The sequence below is a fragment of the Chiloscyllium plagiosum genome, chromosome 5 (assembly GCF_004010195.1).
Source record: "Chiloscyllium plagiosum isolate BGI_BamShark_2017 chromosome 5, ASM401019v2, whole genome shotgun sequence".
NCBI classification, from domain to species: domain Eukaryota; kingdom Metazoa; phylum Chordata; class Chondrichthyes; order Orectolobiformes; family Hemiscylliidae; genus Chiloscyllium; species Chiloscyllium plagiosum.
The window spans coordinates 120,176,701-120,189,415 of record NC_057714.1 but is presented as its reverse complement, the minus strand read 5'-3'; the positions used below and the strand labels follow the sequence as shown (position 1 = coordinate 120,189,415).

The window sequence follows — 12,715 nt, the reverse complement described above, 5'->3', positions numbered from 1 at the left end:
GGTCAGGAAGAAGATTGCAGGTTAGGAAGGCGGTGCTGAGTTCGAGGGATTTGACTGAGACAAGGTGGGGGGAGGGGAAATGAGGAAACTGGAGAAATTGGAGTTCATCCTTTGTGGTTGGAGGGTTCCTAGGCGGAAGATGAGGTGCTCTTCCTCCAACACATTTTCAGCTCTGATCTCCAGCATCTGCAGTCCTCACTTTCTCCTCAGAGACAAGATAGGAATAATAAATTAAACTGCATTTATTTCAGTGCAAGGGGCCTAACAGGGAAGGCAGATGAACTCAGGGCATGATTAGGAACATGGGACTGGGATATCATAGCAATTACAGAAACATGGCTCAGGGATGGGCAGGACTGGCAGCTTAATGTTCCAGGATACAAATGCTTCAGGAAGGATAGAAAAGGAGGCAAGAGAGGAGGGGGAGTGGCATTTTTGTTAAGGAATAGCATTACAGCTGTGCTGAGGGAGGATATTCCCAGAAATACATCCAGGAAGTTATTTGGGTGGAACTGAGAAATAAGAAAGGGGTGATCACCTTATTGGGATTGTATTTATAGACCCCCTAATAGTCAGAGGGAAATTGAGAAACAAACTTGCAAGGAGATCTCGGCTATCTAAGAATAATAGGGTTGTTATGGTAGGGGATTTTAACTTTCCAAACAAACATCAACTGGGACTGCCATAGTGTTAAAGGTTTAGATGGAGAGGAATTTAAGTGTGTACAAGACAATTTTCTGATTCAGTATGTGGATGTACCTACTAGAGTAGGTCAAAACTTGACCTACTCCTGGGAAATAAGGCAGGGCAGGTGACTGAGGTGTCAGTGGGGGAGCATTTTGAGGCCAGCGACCATAATTCTATTCGTTTTAAAACACAGAGATGGAAAAGGACAGACCAGATCTAAAAGTTGAAGTTCTAAATTGGAGAAAGGCCAATTTTGACGGTATTAGGAAAGAACTTTCGAAAGCTGATTGGAGGTAGATGTTCGCAGGTAAAGGGACGGCTGGAAAATGGGAAGCATTCAGAAATGAGATCACAAGAATGACTCTACATCCCCTGATTCTGGGTCCCCCCGCGCAAAGGGGGACCTAGATGAAAATACAGATGAAAAATATTCATTTAGCGCTTCCCTATCTCTCGGACCCCACACATGCATTCCACTACTATCCTAAAAATTGTCCCTAATCCTTCTCTAGTAATTCTTTTATTCCTGATATGTCTATGGAAAGCTTTAGGGTTTACTTTGATCCTATCTGACAATGCCTTCTCATGTCCCCTCCTGGCACTTCTTAGCTCTCTCTTTTGGTCTTTCCTGGCTAATGTAACTTTCAAGCACCCTAAACAAGCCTTCACATCTCAGTCTCACATAAGCCTTCTTTTTCCTCTCAACAAGAGATTCAACTTCTTTAGTAAACTATGGCTCCCATGCTCAACCACTTCCTCCCTGCCTGACAGTATGCTGGTATATACTCATCAAGGACATGCAGTAGCTGGCCCTTGGATAAGCTCCACATTTCAATTGTGTCCATCCCCTGCAGTTTCCTTCCTCATTCTATGCATCCTAAATCTTGCCTAATTGCATTATAATTGCCTTTCCCCCAACAGTAACTCTTGCCTTGCATTATATAACTATCCCTTTCTATCGCGAATGTAAACAGAATTGTGGTCACTATCATCAAAGTGCTCACCTACCTCCAAATCTAACACCTGGCCCAGTTCATTTCCCAGTACCAACTCCAATGTGGCCTTGCCTCTTGTTGGCTTGTCTACATAGTGTGTCACATTGGACAAAAACTGACCCATCTAAAGTACTCGTACTATCGTATTTCCAGTCAATATTTGGAAAGTTAAAGACCCCCTCCACAATTACCCTGTCACTCTCACTCCTATCCAGATTCATTTTTGCTACCCTTCCCTCTACATCTAACTTTGTATCATCGATAGTCACAGGTGAGGTGCCAGAAGACTGGTGGTTGGCAAACGTGGTGCCACTGTTTAAGAAGGGTAGTAAGGACAAGCCAGGGAACTATAGACCAGTGAGCCTGACCTCAGTGGTGGGCAAGTTGTTGGAGGGAATCCTGAGGGACAGGATGTACATGTATTTGGAAAGGCAAAGACTGATTAAGGAGAGTCAACATGGCTTTGTGCATGGGAAATCAAAGAAGATTGATGAGGACAGGGCAGTAGATGTGATCCAAATGGACTTCAGTAAGGCGTTCGACAAGGTTCCCCATGGGAGACTGATTAGCAAGGTTAGATCTCATGGAATACAGGGAGAACTAGCCGTTTGGATCCAGAACTGGCTCAAACGTAGAAGACAGAGGGTTGGTGGTGGGAGGGTTGTTTTTCAGACTGGAGGCCTGTGAACAGTGGAGTGCCACAAGGATCGGTGCTGGGTCCTCTACTTTTTGTCATTTACATAAGTGATTTGGATGCGAGCATAAAAGGTACAGTTAGTAAGTTTGCAGATGACACCAAAGTTGGAGGCGTAGTGGACAGCAAAGAGGGTTATCTCAGATTACTAAAAGATCTGGACCAAATGGAGTTTAATTCAGATAAATGTGAGGTGCTGCATTTTGGGAAAGCAAATCTTAGCAGGACTTATACACTTAATGGTAAGGTCCTAGGGAGTGTTGCTGAACAAAGAGACCTTGGAGTGCAGGTTCATAGCTCCTTGAAAGTGGAGTCGCAGGTAGATAGGATAGTGAAGGTGGCGTTTGGTAAGGTTTCCTTTATTGGTCAGAGTAAAGAGTACAGGAATTGGGAGTTCATGTTGCGGCTGCACAGGACATTGGTTAGGCCACTGTTGGAATATTATGAGCAATTCTGGTCTCCTTCCTATCGGAAGGATGTTGTGAAAAAGGGTTCAGAAAAGATTTACCAGGATGTTGCCAGGGTTGGAGGATTTGAGCTATAGGGAGAGGCTGAACAGGCTGGGGCTGAGGGCTGATCTTATAGAGGTTTACAAAATTCTGAGGGGTGTGGATAGGATGAATAAACAAAGTCTTTTCCCTGGGGCAGGGAGTCCAGAACTAGAGGGCATAGGTTTAAGGTGAGAGTGAAGGTATAAAGGTGCAACTTTTTCACACAGAGGGTGGTGTACGTGAATGGAATGAGTTGCCAGAGGAAGTGGTGGAGGCTGGTATAATTGCAACATTTAAGAGGCATTTGGATGGGTATATGAATAGGAAGGATTTGGAGGGATATGGGCCGGATGCTGGCAGGTGGGACTAGATTGGGTTGGGATATCTGGTCGGCATGGACAGGTTGGATCGAAGGGTCTGTTTCCATGCTGTACATCTCTATGATTATGACTCTATATAGAATCAGTTTAGGTGGAGCTGGGAAAGAGCAAGAGGAAGTAAATGTTGATGGGAATAAATAGAAAATCCTGCAGTTAACTCAGCTGGTCTAGCAGTATCTGTGGAAAGAGAAACAAAGTTAACATTTCCAGTCCAATGACTCCTCTTCAATTGGGCTCAATGTTAAATCTGTTTTGCTCTCTGCAGACCTATTGAGTTTCTCCAGCATGGTGTATTTTAGTTCAAATTTTCAGCATCCACAGTATATTATTTGTAAGCAGAGACAGAGGGTTAGACTTGTGTTCGGTCCTATTGCTTAGCAGTGTGAATTCTGAGTTACTGGAGTAGCAGCAGTCAGGGCTTACCAGTACTTTACTGTATATTCTGTTCTCATCAATGCCAACTACGGACTACCAGATTTTATTTACATTCCACTGAGAACTGCTCTGATAATCTTTTTGTGACTGAACAATCTGTTGATCATTCAGTCAAGAATCAATAGTTGCTGTTCAACTTGCTCCAATTATACAGTAAAGCAATTTGTAGAACCTTGGGCCCAAATTCTCTGCTTTAAAATTCCCATCCCCACCAGCCAATGTTCTTGGCCTTTTGTTCTGACCTGAGCCTAAAGAACGATATGTTATCTTTATCTCTGGGTTAGTTGTGACACCTTTGGATTGAGTGCTTATTGCGCCAATAAAAACAAACTTTTTGGAAACATTTAGTATATCAGGCAAAACTTAGAGCAGAAATGTCAACACATTCAGGTGGTTATGGGGTTTGATTAAGAATTAGGATAACTAAATATGCCTTCCTACATCCACAGGTTCCACCTAATCCAGCATTTCCAAAGTTGTTGGTCTTTAATGAGATTGTAGTGTGCAGCAAGTCAAAGCTTTGTCGACAGCACCTATAGCAAATGGTAGCATCGTTTTTATATTATTACACTTTATAGATTGTTCACCAAGTTTCTAGTCTAACTACACATTCAAATCCCATTATGAAAATTGAGAAACTGACTTCATAAATTACATTGGGAAATAAAAAGTTAATCGTGGCTAACTACTGATTGGAATTTAAAAAATCAATTTGGCTCACTGACGTCCTTTAGGGAATGACGTTGTCAGCCCTGTGGTCAAGCCTCCATGCGACCAAATACAGGAACATAGGAAATAGAACCTCAGAGCTACAATGGACATTTGGCCACGAGCCAGCCATTCAATAAGATCATGGCCATTCTGGTTGTTATGGTCTCAGCTTCACTTCCCGGTCAATAACCAATCACTCTCGATTCCCTTGTCTCCCAAACATCTATCTTACCATGCCTTTTAAAAAAATAAACTGTCTCCACTGCTTTCTGAAAAGAATTCCAAACTCTAAAGGTTGGGGAAAAAATTCTCATCTCTCTCTCAAACAGGAAACCTCTTTTTTTAAAAAAGAAACTGTATTCCCTGATTTCAGTTTCTTCTGGATATTCACTCTATCCAGTCTCCTCAAAACAAACTTCAATACAATCAGCTGTATTTCTTCAAAAAATTAATTGATACAAGTCTAACCTGTTCAGCCTTTCTCAATTGGAGAGTTGAGTCAAGTAAACCTTCTCATAATTACTTTAAGAGCACTTCAACCTTGTCTCGAATTAGGAGAACAAAACCATACACAGTGCTCCAAACTTGATCTCAATAACACCCTCAACTGCCACAGTAAAAGTTCCCCAGTTTGCATTCCATTCACCTGGCAATAAACAGCAACATTCCATTTGCTTTCCTCATCACTTATTGTACCTGCATAGTGACTATGTGATTCACATACCAGGATAGCCAAATACCTCTGCAACTCAAGACTTCTGCATTTTAATGTTACTTTTTGATTCTTCCAGTCAAAGTGAAAAAGTTCATATTTATTCATATTAATATTCCAATCTGCCAAATTTTTGCCTACCCACTTTTTAAACTTCTGTACCCCTTTGCAGGCTATCCCCTGCTCAAAGAAAATTTACAGCCCAGGAAAAAGGCCCTTCGGTCCTCCAAGCCTGAGCTGATCCAAGTCCACTGTCTAAACCTATCGCCCAGTTCCTAAGCATCTATATCCCTCTGCTCCCCACCTACTCATGCATTTGTCCAGCTGCATGAGTGAATCTACTATGCCTGCCTCTGTTACCTCTGCTGGCAACACGTTCAAGGCACCTACCACCCTCTGTGCAAAGTACTTGCCACGTATATCCCCCTTAAACTGGTCAGACATGGCACAATGCAACAAAATTATTGTGGTTCTGTTCACCGAGCCAGGAATTTGTGTTGCAGATGTTTCGTCCCCTGTCTAGGTGACATCCTCAGTGCTTTGGAGCCTCCTGTGAAGCGTTTCTGTGATGTTTCCTCCGGCATTTATAGTGATTTGTATCTGCCGCTTCCGGTTGTCAGTTCCAGCCGTCCGCTGCAGTGGCCGGTATATTGGGTCCAGGTCGATGTGCTTATTGATTGAATCTGTGGATGAATGCCATGCCTCTAGGAATTCCCTGGCTGTTCTGTTTGGCTTGTCCTATAATAGTAGTCTTGTCCCAGTCGAATTCATGTTGCTTGTCATCCGAGTGTGTGGCTACTAAGGATAGCTGGTTGTTTCGTTTCGTGGCTAGTTGGTGTTCATGGATGCGGATCGTTAGCTGTCTTCCTTGTCCTATGTAGTGTTTTGTGCAGTCCTTGCATGGGACTTTGTACACTACATTGGTTTTGCTCATGCTGGGTATCGGGTCCTTCATCCTGGTGAGTTGTTGTCTGAGAGTGGCTGTTGGTTTGTGTGCTGTTATGAGTCCTAGTGGTCGCAGTAGTCTGGCTGTCAGTTCGGAAATGCTCTTGATGTATGGTAGTGTGGCTAGTCCTTTGGGTTGCGGCATGTCCTCGTTCCGTTGTCTTTCTCTTAGGCATCTGTTGATGAAATTGCGCGGGTATCAGTTTTTGGCGAATACATTGTATAGGTGTTCTTCCTCTTTTTGCAGTTCTGGTGTACTGCAGTGTGTTGTGGCTCTTTTGAATGGTGTCTTGATGCAACTTCTTTTGTGTGTGTTGGGGTGGTTGCTTTCGTAGGACCAGCTATCCTTAGTAGCCACACACTCAGATGACAAGCAACATAAATTCGACTGGAACAATATTACTATTATAGGACAAGCCAAACAGAGAACAACCAGGGAATTCCTAGAGGCATGGCACTCATCCAAAGTTTCTATCAACAAATACATCGACCTGGACCCAATATACCGGCCACTGCAGCGGACAGCTGGAACTGACAACCGGAAGTGACAGAGACAAATCACTATAAATGCCGGAGGAAACATCACAGAAGCGCTTCACAGGAGGCTCCCAAGCACTGAGGATGTCACCTAGACAAGGGATGAAATGTCTGCAACACAAATTCCCAGCTCGGCGAACAGAACCACAACAACGAGCACCCAAGCTACAAATCTTCTCACAAACTTTGAGCAACAAAGTTGTCTTCGTTTTTGTTTAAAATAGAGGCAGACTCCATCTGCCAGTCCTCAGCCCATTGACCCAATTGATCAAGCCTACTTTGTAATCCTAGATAACCTCCTTCACTGTCCACTATACCACCAATTTTGGTGTCATCCCCAAATTTACGAACCATGCCTCCTATATTCTCATCCAAATCATTTATACAAATGACAAAAAAAAGGTACGCAGTACTGATCCCTGCGGAATGCCATGGGCCACAGCCCTCCAGTCCGACTAACAACCCTCCATCACCACTCTGCCTACTTTGGGCTAAAGTGATCAAAGGGCACGGGAAGAAAGTGAGGACAGGGCACTGAGTTAGAAGATACACCATCATACTGAGTGACAGAGGGCTTTTTTCTGTTTCTATGCCCATTGGCTGGACAATAAATATGGACCCAGCCAGCAATGCCACATCCCAGGAATGACAAAGAAAACAAAACTGTAGAGAGAGATTGGACAGGTGTACAAGATCATGACAGGTTTTGATCAGGTAGACTAAGTAAAGCTATTCTCATTAGCCGATGGTGTGACAGCTGGGAGAGACAGATTTAGGGTCTTGGGCACAAAATTCAGGGGAGTGAGGAAGAACTTATCAACAGAGACAGTGATCAGAGATGCACACAGGGGCCTGGAAGCAGAGAGTATGAATGACTCCCAAAGGAAATTGGATGGTGACTTGAAGGCAATTTAACTGGCAAAGGTACAGGTTCAATTACCCACAAAAAGGACAGCAGCTTCTCGATAGGTCAAATAGCATCTTTGTGATGAAAGCACAGCAAGTTCCCACAGGCAATGATAAGGCAATGTATCTTAAGAATCTTCTCCAATAAGCTCTCTACCACTGATGTAAGGCTGACCAGCCTGTACCTTCCTGGATTATCCATAGTTCCCTTGTTAAACAAAACAGGAACAACACTATTATTCTACAGTCGTTTGGGACTGCTCCTGTGACTAAATAGGATACAAAGGTTTCATATAAGTGCCAGTAATTTCCTCCCTCAGTATTCAGGGACAGATCCCATCAGATCCTGAGAAATTGTCGACCTTAATGCCTTCCAAAACAGCTAATACTGTACCTCCTTTTTATACTGATATTTCATGTCAATGAACCCCACTAGACTTGCCATCCACCAGGTTCTTCCCTGTGAAAAAAACGCAAATTATTTGTTAAGGACCCCAACCACTTCCTCCAGCTCCATACATAAATTCTCTCCTTTGTCCTTGGGGGAACCTACCCTTTCCCTAGCTACCCTCTTGATTAGATTAGATTACATTACAGTGTGGAAACAGGCCCTTCGGCCCAACAAGTCCACACTGACCCGCCGAAGCGCAACCCACCCATACCCCTACATTTACCCCTATACCTAACACTACGGGGAATTTAGCATGGCCAATTCACCTGACCTGCACATCTTTGGACTGTGGGAGGAAACCGGAGCACCCGGAGGAAACCCACGCAGACAGGGGAAAACGTGCAAACTCCACACAGTCAGTCGCCTGAGGCGGGAATTGAACCCGGGTCTCTGGCGCTGTGAGACAACAGTGCTAACCACTATGCCGCCCACTTGCTCCTTATACAAGTTTAAAATTCCTTTCTATTTTCCTTAACCTTGTTTACCAAGGACATTTCATGGCCCCTTTTACACTCTGTTCCTTCCTTTTATGATCTGATGAAAAACTCCATTACTGACCTGTGATCCTACTTTCTTGTTACTTCCAGTAAGATGGAAGCGTAGGGCTCCTCAGCCTGAGACTAGTCCGCTCCGTCAGTTTTTGTTTCTTTCTTTTTTTAAAAATCTCTATTTTATTTTACCTACCTCTTGAAGAGGAGCTCAGTTGCAGAAACAGCATCGGCAGCAGTGAGCGGCTTGGACGCATGGCAGCAACAGAGGTGGGTTTGGGTTCCTGACAGCTTCTACCATTGTCAAGGCAGTCTGAGTGCTGACTCATGGTTGCTGCTGCAGAGACAAGTTTGGGTTTCCAGCAGCATCTGCCCCCAGAACAGATTCATGGAAGCGGCTAGTTTGGGATCCAGTGGTTGCTTTGGCAAGGTAGGCCCGAAGCAAACCATGGCGGTAGCAGAGTAGAGTTTAGGCTGTTTCAGTTCCTGACAGCATTGACAAGATCCAGCGAGGACTCAGTAGCAAGGGTACAGGTGGAGGAGAAATGGTGCTGAAGAGTGGCAACTTTTGTTCCAGTGGCAGCAGCACAGCAAAGGGAACTTGTGCCAGGCCATCAGACCCATAACAGAGCACTGAACAAGGAGGACTATGAAGTTCGACAATTCCTTTATTTCTTCATTTTTCTGCCCTTATATTCCACATTTTGGTTTATTTTTCAGTGTTTTAAAATGGTGCCAGAATTACACTTTTCACTGTATTTTGTAACAAGACACATGTGAAACAAACGAAATAAATAAATAAATGCCCTTTGCCTTATAATTTTCTAAGCAACTGAATCTCATGTTTTAAATTAAAACCCTATCTATAGCCTTACTTATGTGATTCGCCAGGAATCTGGTCCCAGCATAATTCAGATGGAGGCTATCGCACTGCAACAGCACCCTCCTTCCCCATTACTGGTGCCATTGTCCCATGAATTTGAACCCATTTCTCCAACATTAATCTTTGAACCACTCATTTACCTCTTTAATCTCATTGACCCTGTGACAATAAGCTCATAGGTCAATTTCCCTGGAGAGTCAGAGGCTGAGGGGTGACCGCAGAAATTTGTAAAATCATGAGGGGCATGGATAGGATAAATAGACAAAGTGTTTTCCCTGGGGTGGGGAGTCCAGAACTAGAGGGCATAGGTTTAGGGTGAGAGGGGAAAATATAAAAAGGGACCAAAGGGGCAACTTTTTCACACAGAGGGTGGTAGGTGTATGGAAGGAGTTGCCAGAGGAAGCAGTGGAGGCTAGTACAATTGTAACATTTAAAAGGCATCTGGATTGGTATATGAATAGGAAAGGTTTGGAGGGATATAGGCCAGGTGCTGTCAGGTCAGACTAGATTGGATAGGGATATCTGGTTGGCATGGACGAGTTGGGCCAAAGGGTCTGTTTTCATGTTGCACATCTCTATGACTCTAAGTGATGATATGGAAATTACCATCTTTTTGGTTCTGCTAATTTAGCCCCTAGCTGCTCATAATTCCCTCAGCATCCCCACTACTCTTTTCTATCCATCATATGGACCATATAATTGTATGGACAATCACAAAGGCCAACTTCCCATCTACTGAATCCATCTACCAGGCCTGCTGTCAAGGAAAGGTCACCAGTATTCTCAAAAGATCCATCCCACTCTGGCAAGGTTTTTCTACAACCTCTACCATTGGGGGTGAAGGTACAGATGTCTGAACACACGCACCAGCTGATTTCGAAACCGTTTCTACCCTACTGATGTTAGAATACTGAATGTACTCCAAAACTCTTAATATTCCTCTGTACCTGTGCTTTTGTTTTTGCTGCTGTTTACCCATTATTTACTTACCTATGCTACTTAACTCTGACCTGCCTGCTTTTTACCTATTAGCTACTTAACTCTGATCTACTTGTATTGCTCGCAAGACAAAGCTTTTCACAGTGCCTTGGTACATGTGACAATAAATTCACTTTAATTCAGCAGAACGTCTGCTTTCTATTGATATTGTTGGTAGCTATATGAACCATGATAACTGGATCTTTTCTCTCCCAATCAAAGCAGCCCCAATGAAATATCCTGAACTAGGACATGAGACAGGCAAACCTGCCGTTATGACACTCAATCCTGGACACATAACACGATCTATTCCCCTAATAATACTATCCTCGATAACAATTATATTTCTCTTTCTCCCTCCTCTTGAATGGGTTACCATACCATCATGCTTATTGACAGTTACCCTCCCTCTGGACTACACTCATCCAGCCAGGGTGCAAGAATCTCAAGAGCTGAGGTTCCTTCAACACTAGCTCAAAGATCCTTCTTCCTGCCTTGCTGGTAGCCATACCCTCCCATCTTTGACCACTGATTGAATTCAATATAGTTAATCACGGAACTGTCTTCTGAAACACAGTTACAGGTAACTCTCCCCCTCCCTTACATCTTGCATTATTCAAAGCTCAGACTCCAGCTCTGAGCCAGAATTGCTCAAACAACTAAGGTTTTATCAGTCAATCATGCATGCAAGACACAGCCCCCTGCCACACCACCATACTCACATGCCACTCAAGACAATGTCGTGATTTGATTATTTCCAGACACAATATGATGTAAATTATTCCTTTATGGCAAAATCTGGTGTAAATCTTTTTTTTTAAACTGCAGGGTGTGATCAGAATTGTTAACTGTAATGTTCTTATTAATTTTGAATAGTTGGAGATGGTTATGTAAATCACTTGGAACAGTAGGAAATGACAATGTCAATTTTTTTATCTTCTACCTGCAAGACAGAGAAACCATCCTACCCCCAGGACATCAAATTTCTTGCAGGCCAGTGGAACAAATTAACCCTTTAACTTCTCACAGAGGTGGGGTATGTTTAAATGAAGAGAAATTGAATGGTTTAGGCCTATATTCTCTGGAGTTTAGAAAAATGAAAAGAGATCCTATTGAGATGTATGAGTTACTAAAAGAGGTCAAAATGTAGACAGAGAGGATGCTTCCTTTTGTGGAAGCATCTAGAATGAGAGGTCGTAGTTTTAAGATAAGGGAGAGCAGATTAAAAACAGATAAGAAATTATTTCTCTCAAAGGGTTGTGAACCTATGCAATTCACTTAGAACAATACAGCACAGAACGGGCCCTTCGGCCCTCAATGTTGCGCCAACCTGTGAACGATTCTCAGCTCGTCTCCTTATACTATCCCATCATCATCCATGTGCTTGTCCAAGGATTGTTTAAATCTCCCTAATATGGCTGCGTTAACTACATTGGCAGGTAGGGCATTCCACACCCTTACCACTCTCTGCCTAAAGAACCTGCCTCTGACATCTGTCCTAAATCTATCACCCCTCAATTTGTAATTATGCCCCTCGTACAAGCAGGTGTCACCATCCTAGGAAAAAGACTTTCACTGTCTACCCTATCTAATTCCTCTGATCATCTTGTATGTCTCTATCAAATCCCCTCTTAGCTGCCTTCTTTCTAATGAGAACAGACCCAAGTCGCTCAGCCTTTCCTCATAAGACCTTCCCTCCAGACCAGGCAACATCCTGGTAAATCCCTTCTGCACCTTTTCTAATGCTTCCACATCCTTCACGAAATATGGGGACCAGAACAGTACACAATATTCCAAGTGCAGCTGCACTAGCATTTTGTATAGTTGCAGCATGACATTGCGGCTCTGGAACTCAATCCCTCTACCAATGAAACCTAACACCATATGCCTTCTTAACAGCACTATCAACCTGGGTGGCAACTTTCAGAGATTTATGTACATGGACACCAAGATCCCTCTGCACATCCACACTACCAAGAATCTTTCCATTGATCTAGTACTCTGCCTTCCTGTTATTGTTGGCAAAGTGCATCACCTCACATTTGGCTGCATTGAACTCCATTTGCCACCTCTCAGCCCAATTCTGCAGTTTATCCAAGTACCCCTGCGACCTGCAACATTCTTTCACACTGTCCAGTACTCAACCAACTTTAGTGTCATCTGCAAATTTACTAATCCATCCACCTACGCCTGCATCTAAGTCATTTATAAAAATGACAAACAGCAGTGGCCCCAAAACAAATCCTTGTGGCACACCTCTAGTAACCGGACTCCAGGCTGAATATTTTCCATCAACCACTCGCTGCCTTCTTTCAGAAAGCCAGTTTCTAATCCAAACTGCTAAATCACCCTCAATCCCATGCCTCTGCATTTTCTCCAACAGCCTACCATGTGGAACCTTATCAAAGGCTTTACTGAAGTA

The 12,715-nt window shown here is 43.4% G+C and overlaps 1 protein-coding gene across 5 annotated transcripts in view; it reads right to left on the bottom strand.

The window, feature by feature from the left end:
* The window catches only part of adck5 (aarF domain containing kinase 5), a 132,165-nt gene that overhangs the window by 97,384 nt on the left and 22,066 nt on the right, over positions 1-12,715 (bottom strand). Inside the window, exon 2 of one of the 5 annotated variants that reach the window (XM_043690933.1) lies at positions 10,091-10,097. The exons of 3 other annotated variants lie outside the window; for them this stretch is intronic. The gene's annotated coding sequence lies outside the window, so the exon portion shown is untranslated. Of the gene's footprint in view, positions 1-8,628; positions 9,138-10,090; positions 10,098-12,715 lie in introns of those variants that run through there. One more of the 5 variants, XM_043690932.1, reaches the window with a different exon arrangement.